The 14,796-nt window shown below is 41.3% G+C and overlaps 1 long non-coding RNA gene across 1 annotated transcript; it reads left to right on the forward strand.

Moving 5' to 3' along the window:
- Positions 1 to 862: 862 nt before the first annotated feature.
- Positions 863 to 5,218, forward strand: LOC120440365. The gene is made up of 5 exons (XR_005613190.1): positions 863 to 1,018; positions 1,846 to 1,934; positions 2,809 to 2,983; positions 3,128 to 3,283; positions 5,045 to 5,218. It is a non-coding gene; the product is annotated as an uncharacterized LOC120440365 (long non-coding RNA).
- Positions 5,219 to 14,796: the final 9,578 nt, after the last annotated feature.

Genomic DNA, 14,796 nt, shown 5'->3' on the forward strand with positions numbered 1-14,796 from the left:
ATTATGTGATTTGAATGGTTCATCATACTGTTTGTGTATTTTTACTCTTTCAGTGGTTGGTTGCAATAGTGCATTACATTTTAACTCTTTCACTGCTAACCATTTCCAGATTTTCCTCCAACCTATGCCATTTGTCAGTATGATACCAGTGAAAGTATTATGGTTTTGACTTTTTAGGGACTTGCCTGTGTGTAAGGTTCAAGAATTCTGATCATCTAATCTGCTGCATGCAGTTGTATGCACATGCACAGCTGCTGCAAATGTGTGCTTGCCACTGCGTTGCCATAGAGATCAATTCAAGTGACAGCTGCTCCTGGGGAGAGGGAAAAGAATGCAGAAAGGCCTCCTTGTAGGGAAATTTTATAATGCAAGGTTCTCCAAATCTCTCCCAAAATTCTGTGTTTTCTTAATTGACTTCCATTCATATGTAAAGACTATAGGGTTAACTACAAATAAAAAAAGCAGAATTCACATTGTTGCATCTCCATCACTTATCTCTGATTAACCCTGAACAAGATTCACACTTCCTTTTGTTAATTTTTTAACTTGCCACTATTCTGTTGTTGGATTTCACTTAGGTTGTTGCTGCTGTCTGTTTTTGTGTAATTTTGTACTTGTGACAAGTAGTGAATAAAGTTATTTAAAAAAGACGCAGAAAGGCGAACTTTAGTCAGTGGAGAATATTGTAATAATTTGGCGGAGGCTTCTCAGTCGAGCAGTAACTGAATTGCTCATTTACTGAACGTGCAACATGTACAGAACTCTTCTGGGAACTAGTCAACCCAACTTAGTGAAACACACACTGAATGCATGCTGGCCCCGCCCACCCACCTACCTACCTCTACCAACCACCACTCCATATCCTGACTGACATGACCTGTGATCCAGTGATTGACAGGAGAGGAAAGACTGGCCAACTTTGTTAGCTCTTCGTTAGGATATGCTCGAGAGGACAAAAGATTTTGCACCTCGTTATTGTTGGACCTCTGTGTGGAAACAGCGAACGGGACGTCATAAGGTAATGCAAAGGACTCTCCTACCTAACATACTCGTTTATTAACTTTTAAGAGCATATATATTTTTTTGTGTGTGTCGGGGAGGGGGGCTTAAACTCGGTGTTAGCTTGGTCGAAATAGCACATTAGCTGAATTATTCTGGAAAAATAGGTTGTGTGTGTGTTTTTTCTTTTCTTATTTAAATATATATTTAGATATATATTTTCCACGGGGAGGGGCGAGGAACAGAGGCGCAACACAGTCTTTGTCTTTTTCCCGCCGAGTGTGGTGCATTGTCCTCCTGCGCTTCTGTTCTATGACTATTGAGAAGCTAGCCACGCTAACAGTGGCACATTTAGCTTCAGCTCTTTGAAAGACAAGACAAAGCAGCAGGTAAAAATACACATTTAATGAGAATAAAGAAAGACAACTTTTTTTTTGGAAGTTTAGAGACTGCTAAAACAATCTTATCCAGTTTTGAGCTTGCTCATGTAGGTTAGCCTGCTTTATTTAATTTTGTGTGAGCTGCAGTACACAACATTAAAAAGTTAATATAACATTAGGTTGGTGGCGCGAGGAACTCCAACCTAAGTTTAATATTTATTATTTTTTTTAAGTGGGAAGGGGAGCATGTTTTTTTTCCTTTAATACAACGTCTTCCAGGGTCTTTTTCATAGGAAAACCATGTAACGTCTGTGTTAGGTTGGTCAAAAGAGCAATTAGTTGAATTATTCTGGAAAAGATGGGTTGTGTGTTTTTTTCTTTTATTTACTTATGTAAATATATTTTTCAAGGGTTAAATAAATGCCACATTAAATTAACAATTGTCTCTCTGTCTTTTCCCGCCCAGTGTGGTGCATTGCTGTCCTCCTGCCCTTGCTGGCCGCGCTGACAGTGTGATGTAGCCTCAGTTCTTTGAGAGACAAGACAAAACAGCAGGTAAAAAGACATATAAAGTTAGACAACATTTTTTTTGAAATTTAAAGACTGCTAAAACAATCTAACCCAGTTTTGAAGTTTCTCATGCAGGTTAGCCTGCTCTAATCTCAACTGTGGTTTATTGTTTCATAGGTTCCATTTAAAAAGCAAGACAGTGTAGTGGTCTGTAAATTAGTCGCAGTTAGTGGCAGTGCCATTGTTAAGGGGTTTAACGTCAGCTTGACAGACCCTCCAAAATTTTTCCTCCAGTGTTTCAGGGTCTGCATGGTTTAAGTTAATAACATTGATCTATAGATAGTTTTTCTTTTAACTTTTTCCCATTTTTTGATACAACCCAAGCAATGTAGATCCCTTCTTTAATAATAGAACAAACAGATAATAGATTGAGATGTTTTTCAGTCACTGTTGTGTTGTTGCCATGCTCTTTGCAAATTAAAAGTTAAGTCAAATTCACACACATGCAGCCATGTACAGGTGTAGATTTTGTGGTGTTTGTAGTTCAGAATTAAGACAATTTTGTTATCATATGAAGAAACATCAGCACACAGCTAATTAACAGGGGTTTGTCTGTTTTATATTGTATAAAATAGAATACACACAGTTTGCTGCTGTTTCTCTTATTATTTATTATACACAGTGACCAACAGGAAAAAACAGCCTAACATTTCAGCACAGGCCAAAATGCCAAAACATTAGGCAGTTTTTTCCTGTAATTGATCATAATTTTCATTACATAATAAATAATAAGAGAAATAGCAGCAAACCGTGTGGATTCTATTTTTGTACAGTGTGAGGCCTGCTGTTCAGCATTCTTGTGGAAACCTTATTTGTAAGGGTGAGCACATTGTCTTATTGGACTCTTCTCTGTTTTTAGGGAATAATTTCATGTCTGCAAGCCGCTGGATGATCAGTTTGGAGGGCAAGGTATTTTATGAGCCTGAGCAGATGCATGACTTTGGCAGCACCCTTGCTGGCTTCTTTGCGTCATACTACGTTTTCAACCTTGAGTATCAGGAGTCAGCGTCCATCACACTGGAGATGATACAGAGGTAAATACTTTACACCATTAAAGCTTAGACCATTTAGGAATGAAATATATGTGATAGCTTGACTACAGTTGCAGAAACATATAGGTGATTGCTGTAATGTATGTTTTAATTTTGAAATTAAAGCAGCCTTTTTTCCGTTAAAAGGTTCTTTGTGAGGATCAATCCAGACATGGGAACAAAATGCCCTGCAAAACTTGGTACAAGCCGCAAGACAGGTCATGTCGTAAAGAGGAAGGTTACAAGCATCAGCCCTCGGATCACCACCTTCCTCCAGCGGCTCTCTGGAGGACTTCCAACTAGGTAAGAATACAGAGATGATAATATCTTTTACATAGCTGATAATTATATACAGTTAAGCCCATAATTATTCATACCCTGCTAAATTTTGACTTAAAGTTACTTTTGTTCAACAAGCAAGTTCTTTTTGAGCAGAAATGACACAGGTGTCTCCCCAAAGATAATAAGACGATGTACAAGAGGCATCATTGTGGAAAAAATATTTCTCAGGTTTTATTTATATTTTAGCAAAAAGTATCATGTCCAGAATTATTCATACCCTTCTCAATAATCAATAGAAAAAGCCTTTATTGGCTATTACGGCAATCAAACGCTTCCTATAATTGCAGACCAGCTTTTGCATGTCTCCACAGGCATTTTTGCCCATTCATCTTTAGCAATGAGCTCCAAATCTTTCAGGTTGGAGGGTCTTCTTGCCATCACCCTGATCTTTAGCTCCCTCCACAGATTCTCAATTGGATTCAAGTCAGGACTCTGGCTAGGCCACTGCAAAACGTTAATGTTGTTGTCTGCTAACCATTTCTTCACCACGTTTGCTATATGCTTTGGGTCATTGTCGTGCTGAAATGTCCACTGGTTCCCAAGGCCAAGTTTTTCTGCAGACTGCCTGATGTTGTTGTTGAGAATCTTCATGTATTGCTCTTTTTCATGGTGCTGTTTACTGTGATTAGGTTCCCTGGTCCATTGGCTGAAAAACACCCCAAAGCATTAGGTTCCCACCACCATGTTTGACAGTGGGGATGGTGTTCTTTGGGTTGAAGGCTTCTCCATTTTATGCCAAATGAAGGCAACATCATTGTGACCAAATAATTCAATTTTTGTTTCATCTGACCATAACACTGAAGACCAGAAATCTTCTTCTTTGTCCAGATGAGCATTTGCAAAGGCCAAATGAGCTTTGGCATGCCTTAGAAGTGCCTGGAGAAGTGGCGTTTTCCTTGGTCTGCATCCGTGGAACCCAACAGTGTCCGTTGGACTGTCTGCCTTGAGACATTGCTACCAGCAGAGCCCAGATTCACCAGAATGGCCTTGGTGGTGATCCTTGGATTCTTTTTTCACCTCTCTCACTATTCTCCTGGCCAGCACAGGTTTCACTTTTGGCTTCCGACAACGTCCTCTGAGATTTTCCACAGTGCGGAACATCTTGTATTTTTAATAATACTTTGCACTGTAGCCACTGGAACTTGAAAACATTTGGATATGGCCTTGTAGCCCATTCCTCACTTGTGAGCAGCCACAATGCACAGCTGCAGGTCCTCACTGAGATTCCTTTGTCTTAGCCATGAATGTCCACAGAGCACCTGCAGAGAGCTGCTGTTTTTCACCTGTTGAGTTGATCAAAACAGCTATTTCCAATTAATCAGGGTAATTAGGATGCTTTAGAACAGCTTTGACTATTTGGAATGGATGGAACTTTGGATTTTCCCAGAGACTGTGACAGTTTGTAAAGGGTATGAATAATTCTGGACATGATACTTTTTGCTCAAATGTAAATAAAAGCTGAGAAATATTTTTTCCACAATGATGCGTGCTGTACATCATCTTATTATCTTTTGTGAGACGCCTGTGTCATTTCCAGTCAAAAATAACTTGCTAGTTGAATAAAAGTAACTTTAAGTCAAAATTTGCCAGGGGTATGAATAATTATGGGCTTAACTGTACATACTGTACACACATCCATACAACAGTATGAATGATCTCAGACAGATGTGAACAAGTGAATAACCTGAGCAAACATGAATATTGATGATGTGTCTTTGACAGGTGGTGACGAAGACTACGCTGAACCCGACCATCCTGGTAACAGAAATCTAAATCCCATGTCACATTCTATTTCCTGGGACCCACTGATAATTACTACATTTTGTAAATGATTTTTGTTTTACAATTGTAATAGTTTATTTAATGTTCATGCTGGTGGGTTTGTCCTGTTTTTAGTGGAATGAAAACTGTTTTTCTAAAAAAAATCAGACACAGAAAGTTGAAGGACTGTGTAGTTTTCATGGACGCTTCTATTTATTTTGGTTATTGACATTGTTTTTATTCAGTTGAAAATGTTTTTCTTGTTAAAAAATTATCAACAATAAATGTTGGTTTAATTCACTATTCTGAGACTACTTTATTGAATTATATTGTTTTTGTAAATGTTCTTATATTGAATATGAATGTTAATATTATTTTATATGCTGCAAAACACAATTACAGTCTAAACAAATTATACTGTATACAATTACAGTGTTATACCATAAACCACATTTGCAGTACAGTGATACTATAAAACTTAATCACGGTAAGTCTTTCTAACTGTAAACCACGTTTACAGTAAAGCTGTTATACTGTAATATATGTTTACAGTAAAGTGGTTGAACTGTAAAACATCACAACAGTAAAGATACTGTAGATCAGTAATTACAGTAACTTACTGGCAATAGTGTTGCCAGTAAGTTGCTGTAAAAATACAATAAAATGTCTAACAGTGTATGTTTAGTGAACTTCAAAATACTGCACAATATTTGATCCACGTCTGACTCCGCGAACCCATAATGTTTCCACCAATGTTCCCTCAAATATTTCATGTGTCTGAGCGAACACACAAACTCCCTGAGCGATCCCTTGGACCACTGTGAGCGACATCAGACGTGTGCACTGTGGTCACGCCAACATCTAATCCATCCAAGTTACATGGTTTATTAAAATAATCAAATTACAGCATTTACATTTATGTTAGACTACTTTTAATTAACTGCTTTAGCCCACTTACAATGAAAATGTAAAAAATCCTGTTCATGACCTGTGTAGTATGTTAACACTATTGGAAGTAAAAATAACTTGAACTCCAATTTTGAAAACACAACTTTCTTTCTTTCTTTTTTTTTCATGAAGCTCTGACTTGTATTATGAGTCTGTGGTCTGGGAGAGAGTCTGTAACTCTGTCTGCCAAATATAGTATATAATGACCAATGTTGGGCAATTAATTATATAGTTACTACTTCAAAAAAGTAACTCAGTTTGGCAAACAACAAAGTTTTTTGCAGCTATTTATTTTTTTTAATGCAGCCAAGGCGTTTTTAAATAAACATTTCAAACTATTTACAGAACAATCAGCTGTTCTGCATCAAATCTGATGCCACACAAATTATTTGTGCCACTCCAGAAAATAATTTCTGTCCACTATGAGATAAAGGAGAACAACAGCCTGATACCTGCAGGCCTGACAACAGGAGATGTATCACTGCTGTAACACCTGTAACATTCAGCAGCCGCCTCATTGTTCTGACACACACAACAAAACTATTGACTACACTACACACTAACTACACACTAACTACACACTAACTACACAAGATTTGCGCTAAACGTCTCAAATCTCTCACATATCTAAACACCGCCGTCACTCCTAAAACTTCCCCCCGTTTCTTAACAACTAGATGCCTCGTTGCCATATCATTTTTTGATTGGTCGACACGGTACTTTTTTCGACCAATAGGAAAGGGTGGGGGGTTTTTTGGTTTTGTTTTTGCCCACAGGCTTTCGAGCGTTTTCCTTATAAAACGCCGTTTTTACCGTTTCTTCCCGCAGTAAATATAAACAACGACAGTATTCAGGAAGAAAACCAAACATTGCAGATATTTTTATCATAACTCTGGTTTTACGTGACCTATCAACACAATTTAAAAACTGGTATAAAGTCCACACTTTTTCCGTCAATTGTTCCGTCTGTCCTGCTCACATCTCCAATGGTTGGACACGTTGTCATTAACGTGGCTTCACTCCACATCAGCCACGCTGCTTTGCTAGCTAAAACACCGCTGTCGGCACATAAGGACGCTGTCATAGCCTGTCAGCGACGTTGATTGGCTGCGTATATACGAATGTGAATCGCATTATTGGCTGGACTATAGGATAAGGTGGCATCGTTCTAATCCCATACAGGAGCAGCCAGTCACTGACTAACACTGCAAAACAGAATTGTTAAAGTTTTAATTTTAATTTCAATTCAGGTTAGATTTTTTTGTGCACAACGCAGATTTTCTGTGCCCAATTGCGCACGTGCGCAGCTTAGAGGGAACATTGGTTTCCACACCACTGAAGTCGTTTTACCTCTCTTTTCAACCAACGGCATTCTTTCTTCAGCAGCCATTATCCTCTCCTCTCCAAATAACTTCTGCTCAGCTTTCCGAGCTTCCCTCGGGTCCTCTTAATTGTTGTGAGGCGTGTTCGAAACGCAGAGAGGTGCGCTCGATTTGCTACACGGAGCAGCGCGAGAGTAAAGCACGAGGGAGGTGCTAATAATCGGCTCAGTCATTTTTAATGATCGTTGAAAACCCAGATCGTAATCGAGATTAAAATTCGATTAATTGAGCAGCCCGAGGAGACGCCACGACTTGTCTGCAAACACTCGCCAACTACTCGCTGAGCAGATGAGAAGTGCTATGCAAACTGGACACACAGTGTTCACCTTCAAATTAAAAGTTGTGTCCCTTGAAATGTGTTGGTTTCAGAATGAGGCCAGCTTTTACTTTGAAGGCAAATGTATTTTATTAAAATGTGGTCTCATCCCATTGGTCCATTGTCAGACTGAAAACTGGAATTGTATAAAACAGTCGCTGGTGGAAAGCTGTGCTGACACGGGTGATTTTCAGAAACATGACGATAAAAATAAACAAAAAGAAAAAAAAGTGAAGCTTGCAGCAGGACGATGGCGCGTCACCCTGCAGGATAAATCAGGTTTAAGATACGGTAACGTGCTGTAGGTGTGATGGAGTTGGCAGGTGAGCACAAGAGGAGGTGATGCCCTGCAGGTAGGGCAGGTAGAGAACACACCCGCTCAGCGAATGTCAGTTAAAGAGATCAAATCGATCTGGATTTTAAACTTTGTCGTGTAAAGTTAAGAACAGAAAAAAGGAACTTCAGACGCTTCCTGCATACAGGTGATTTTCAAAATAAGATACTGGCGTCTTATCCTGTGACCTCGTCACAAATAACAGCACAGACCTCATTAGACCAAAGATTGTGTTACACTGTAGAGGATGTAAGGCAGTGTTTTGCTGCGCACCAGCCGACCTACTTAGAAACGATAACTAACCTTTGATACACAACAAAAACATAAAAACTTCTCGGGCAGGTTCTGAATTGCTCTCTGGCCTGTTTGCTCTGTAATTATGTGGAAGCGATATAATAACTTGGGTCAGGAATGAAAATGTTCATCAGCATGTGGCTGAAATGGAGCAGATGTTGTAACTCTGCATGACTACAGCAGTGCAGGAATGCAAACGATTCACAACGTGTCTGAGCATCTTACAGTTTTTATGATTTGTTTTCTCTTGATGATGAAGACGGTCACTGAATTTTAGGCCATGCAAGGTTTCCTTTCCAAACCTTTATTAAACCTGGAAGCGAAACTCTTGAGGAAAAGAATCTTTTCGCAGGTTGGCCGAGAGAACCAACCTGTTTTGAAGAAGAGTGTTTATGACCTGCAGGATTTTTGCTTCGGTTCTCTGAACATCAGAATCTTCCCACATCGGCACGCGATCCGAGGACCAACGGTTCATTTTGTTTCCCATCCTGCGACTCCTTCATGCATGTGCTGTTTGAACAAAGGGTGACGCGGAGCAGAAGCAATCCTTCGATTTCCAAAAGGCTGCATCGCTCAGCCTGATGCAAAATGTGTTCCAGCTGCAAAAAGCGAGACGTCTCACAATGAGGCGTTTTTCATTTACTAACAGAAATGAAAAATGCTGGGACACTGACAACTTTTGAGTCTCAATTCCAAACCCAAACTCCAGAGTTTTTACTCTTTCCGTTCATGTCCCATATCTTTGAGTTGCTACATAAAAATCCATTACTTGGATTATTTGGTGTACATGGTTGCAGGGCTAAAATTATGTGTCCATTTTGCTCATCGTGCACTTTTCTGAAATAACTCACAGACTCACTTTCTGTCTACACATCGTTCCCTGATGCAGTTCGTGAGCTCTCAGCTTCTGCGTGACCCAAATGTGGGGAAGTGATTGTGTGACCCAGGATCCCAGTAATCAGACCCGTTCATGACCCAGTTCAGGTCGTCAGGTCCTGCTGCAATAAACACTTTTAGGTCTCGAAGCAAACCGGGTGACTTTTCTACTTCATACGACTGAAGTGCAGCAGAGGAAGAACTAAGTGTTGACTTGATCACAGTTTGTGATATTTAAAAGTAAGAACTGTGGAGCGTCCCAGTGACAGACTGACAAAACCGGAGCCGTGGTTTCTGTTTTTACAAAGACAGGAAAGTTTTCTCCCAGGGAAAGTTTAAAAGAGGTTTAGGCTCAACCTTCAGCCTTGGATTCAGAGAGCAGCGTGGGTTACGCCCCATCGATGAACCAGCTGAAGAACTCATTACCTTTATTAGGAACTGCAGGAGTCTGACCTTTCAGTTTACATGCATTCTGGTCTCTAGTGGTTCTTCTTCTATAGCCAGAGGGGGCGCTGTGTCCATGTCCTCGGCACCATGTCGAGCACACTTTCAGAGATCAGGGTTTCCCCTCATCTGTGTATTCATGGCCAAATGTAAAGAGCTCCTGTTGGTCAGTGCTCATATTAAATTTCCAAAGTTTCAACTCAGGAGGGCAGCGTTTCTACAGCGAATCATTTTTTTCTACTCTTGGTCACAGTACAATGTCACGGAGGGGAGATTTCCCTTATGCAGCCATCTCAGGCACATAGAAACTCCGCCCTCCTGCTGTTAGTGAAGAGCAGCCAATCAGCAGAAATGGAGAGGAGCTGACTAAGATCCAGATCAGATAAAGAAGGATTATTTTGAGCGGTGAATCATACAGAGCTTCTCTAATTATAACATAGAGCACAACAGTTATCCTCCTGTCTAGCCAGCTAGCACAAAGCTGTCATGAATACCTATGATGTAAAAACCCAGAGGTTACGTTAGAAAAGTAGAGGACGGACTTTTATCTCAACATTAAATTTTCTGTTCTTTAAAGTGTTTTTGGAGGATTAACCTCGCTGTCCATTCATAAAGAACCAAAAAGGTCCCAGTTCTTCCTGCTTGTGCCTCAGCACAGATCAGGTTTAATCCCACCAGGACAAACACAGGAGCTCCTGCAGCTGAATGACAGCGTAGGTGGTGAAACTGAGTTTGTAGCTCCAGTTATCTGAATATTAATATTCAGGCAAAGCCCTCAGGTATTTCCACAGTGAGACACGCTGGATCAGCATGCAGGAAATTATCATCTTACATAATACACATGTGTGCAGAAACAGCTTCCAGGCAGCTGCATACGTGATCAGGAAACAGGAACATGGTGTCTTTGCTCCTGCTCTGTTGTCAAGTTTATTGAAAATGCAGAACACTAACAGCTCACCCCGACCTGCTGCCCGTCTCAGTGACTCCTGCAAAAGGACCACAGGCATGAAAACAGCACAAAGAGATATTAAGCTGCACAAAAAAAGATAGCAAGGGCTCACAAAGAGATGCAGGACTCCTCGAAAGAAAAATAAAAGGACCAGAAAGATGAAGAATTATTAAAAAACAATGAAAAAGACACAAAAATGCAACAAGCAGATCAATTCAGCCACGAGGAGGAATACAAGCAGTTCATTCTTGACTGAATTGACTCTTCCTCTTTCCTAAAGGAGACCACAAAGAAAAATAACACAAATTAAAAAAAAATAAAAATAAACTTTGAAATATTTCCAAAACAACTCAAACAGGCATAAAACCACCAGGAGGAAATACGAAGCTGTCAGAGCGAGAATCAACACGTGAGCCACAAAACCACAAAACACAACAAAATGACAACAAAGAGGATAAAAACAACCACGAGACAAATAAAACCGTTAAAGAGGAAAAAGTTACAGGAAGGTTCAGAAGCAAAACGAGTAAAAACAAAGCCTGTGCACGAGACAGTCAAAAAGTTGCAAAATCACAAAAAAAATGTTCAAAATGACAAAAAAAAAGCAAAACATGTCCAAATATGTATAAAACCATCGGAGAGCGAGTCCAAACTACCAGAGCAGACATGAAACCGGCGTATGAGGGAATAAAACCCGTTTAAGGACCGTGTGGGGTCGGAGGTCGAGCCGAGGCCTCGTTGCCTCTCAGATGATCAGACTCGTGTGTGTTTGCTGTTCTCGTCTCTTTCTGCTCACTTCGAGTGTGAAAGTTTAACAGGTTGGACGATGAAAACCAGACGAGGGGATAAAAGAGCGTGAAAGAGCCGAGACGTCAGCTCGTGTGTTACTCAACGTGAAAACAAAGACGCTTCTCTGTGACGTCTCGCCTTCTGAGGAGATGACTAAGTGACCGCTTCCTGTTTGCTGCGCCCGGCCTCGTGGAGCTTTTAACGTCCGATGAAGGTCAGAGGCTTCGCGTGCAGGCTGTAAAATCAGCGAGGTGGAGATGAGCAGAGGGAGGATGACGTGAACGCGGGCGAAAGCCAAAAGTTTTCTTTTTTGGGTCATTTTCACATGCTGAGCTCCACTGTGGAAGTACAAAGGCCACAGTGTTACACGCAGTCTGCACTAACTCGAGTTTACAGAGTCTCAGAGAGGACAACGATCCTCGCTCTCAATGATGCGGGAAAAACATGAACAAAGGAATAAAAGCCTTTTGTCATCTATGAATATTTCCCAGCATCACATATTACAACTGATGAGACCTTTTAAACACTTATTTATTTGTGAGGTCCGTGTGCAAAAGATACCAATAATGAGGCAAACTTCTTACACACTCTGTAAGCCATGCTGGCTAAGAGGCACCAGCACAGTCCAGAGCTCCAGTTCATGGATTCCAGTTAGTGAAAGTGAAGCTGAGCAGTGTTGGCACACCTGTCAATCAAAGCAGCCACGCCCCTAACATCAAGTCTCATCAAAATCCAAAAGCCTCGATGAAATGCACGGGGATGAGCGTTTTCAGAGAATCCAAACAGGTGCGTTAGAAAAACATTCTCCCCCTGTGCAGCTGTTATGAAGCAGGATGAAGATGCATATTTTAACATGGCAGTCTTTGAGGGCTGACTCACTGCTGGAGCCTCAGGTGGACATTAGAGGAACCGCAGAGGAACCGCAGTTTTGGGTACTTTTCACTCAGATTCCTTGCTGGTCTCACATTTGGATGTGAACACTGGAGCAGATCTTTTCCTTTGCAGGACTTTTGGAGGAATCTTGAGAGTTTGAGCATCCAGGCCGAGTCTGCATGTGTTTTGTGGACTCTTATGATGGAGAGTGGTTTGTGGTCAAGTGTGGCCACAATGAGAGTCAACACCTCCAAGCCTGAGTCCAGGTTTCTCTGCTGGAAAATAGTACAAGGATCTAAGTTTGGAGAGTTCAAGTATCTTGGGATCTTATTCACATCTTATTCACAGGTGACGAGGCGGTGGTGGAGTGCGAGGTGGACCGGCAATTCAGGCGGACTTTTGATTTATGCTCCACTCTCACCTCCGCTCATGGGATATGGGTGATGATTGAAAGAGCAAGGTCCCAAACACAAATGAGTTTCCTCTAGAGTGGTTGGGATCAGCCTTGGAGACAGGGTGAGGCGCTCGGGCATCTGGAGGGAGCCTGGAATAGAGTTACTGTTCTTCTGTGTCGACAGAAACCAACTGAGGCATCTGTTAGGATCTCTCCTGGGAGGTTTTGCACCACAGGGTGACCCAGAACCAACTGGAGAGATTTGGTATCCCTGGCCTGGGAACGCTTCGGGACCCTGCAGGAGGAACAGGAAAAGGCTGCTGGGGAGAGGGTCTGCCTAACCTGCTGACACTGTGATGAGATCACAGGATGTTCTCTGCACTGGCCCGAGGTCGTTTATTGGGTATAATGGTTTTATCGATCGCTGTATGCAAACGACTTTACTTCTTTATAAAGTTTCAAATGTTTTACGCGTCTTAGTCTTTTGGCCCAACATAAATAAATAAAGAATAAATAAATAAACATAAATGTGCTTCCAGGTCCAGATGTGTTATTGTCTGTTTGATGTGCATGGAGAACACTTTGTGGCACAGTCTTCCTCTCAGTCGCTGCAGTGAAGGAACAAAGACGGGAATCTGATTCAGGATCAGCTGCCCGGTGGCTTCTGCACAATAAAACGTGGAGTGTGGCGCCCTCTGCAGGATGAATGAAAATCTGTGCAGAGAAAACGTTTTTATATTAAAGCAACAATTCAGAAACAAACTCTCAGACTCTGAAAACAGTGTCAGCTTTCATTTGAGCAGGTTTATGTCACTTTTAAAAGACCTGGGTGACAGATTTGACCCTTTCAACACTATTACCCAAAGTGCAGTGATCCCAGAGTTTAAAGAACAAAGATTCACATTTCAGCCAATTAGTTTGAAGAAAGCTTTGACTCTGTATTACCTGTGCAGTGGTGGAAGAGCAGCAACTTCACTGAGGATATAAACAATCATTTGATTTGTTGCTTTCGTGGGCGTCTCCTCTTAATTTTTAACGATCATCTCTGTCCTCACAGTATAATTCAATTCAGTTTATTTATACAGCACCAAATCACAACATCAGTCAACTCAAGGCGATTTATATTGTAAGGTAGACCCTACAACAATACATACACAGAAAAACCCAACAATCATATGACCCCCTATGAGCAAGCACTTTGGTGACAGTGGGAAGGAAAAACTCCTTTTTAACAGGAAGAAACCTCCGACAGAACCAGGCTCAGGGAGGGGCGGGGCCATCTGCTGCGACCGGTTGGGGTGAGGGAAGGAAGACAGGATAGGACATGCTGTGGAAGAGAGCCAAGGCACAACCTCCACCAACTACAGGCATCACTGGGTATAGCCCGTCAGTACGTATGTGGAAGTTGGCCAATGATAGGTTGTGTTTTGGGTGAAGGCATCCTTACAAGAGCAGGAGCCAAACATATCGAAACCTTGACCAGAACAGGACACCACTCATCCAGCATCTCACAGTCCAACTCAGCAGCGCAGAGAATCCTTTCACGCTGAAGGATTTTGTATTTCCTGTGTGGCAGCGCCTCGTGATTTATCTTGAACTGAGCTCTGATGGTGAAGGTCAGTCTGCTTTTTTCTCTCTTCCTCATAAACACACAATCAAGTTTCAAAAGACGGACATCAGGAAAGAAACAACACAAAGTATGAAGGGCACTCTCACTCTGTACAAGCACAGACACGCCCATCCGTGCTTTAGATTAGTTCATGATGTTATTCAGACCTGAACATGTGCAGGAGGACAATCTGACATCATTATTGAGCTCATGAGCAAAGTGAAAGAAAAGCCTCGATCAGAAAGCTTATTGGTCCATCACAGCTGACTGAAGGAAGGAAACAAAAAACATTTTTACTGGATTATTTTTGACTTCCCACCATTTAATTATGAGTATTGATTGTTTGAATGATTATGATTATTCATCTCTGGCTCTCTTCCACAGCACATCGTTCGTGGCAGACGCCCTGCCCCTCCCCGAGAAACTGTCCCACTGTCACCAAAGAGCTTGGTCATACGGGGTCATCTCATTAGCACCTTGAGGCAGCTGTTGTAATCCAATGCCA

This window comes from Oreochromis aureus, linkage group 5 (assembly GCF_013358895.1).
Source record: "Oreochromis aureus strain Israel breed Guangdong linkage group 5, ZZ_aureus, whole genome shotgun sequence".
Lineage (NCBI taxonomy): Eukaryota > Metazoa > Chordata > Actinopteri > Cichliformes > Cichlidae > Oreochromis > Oreochromis aureus.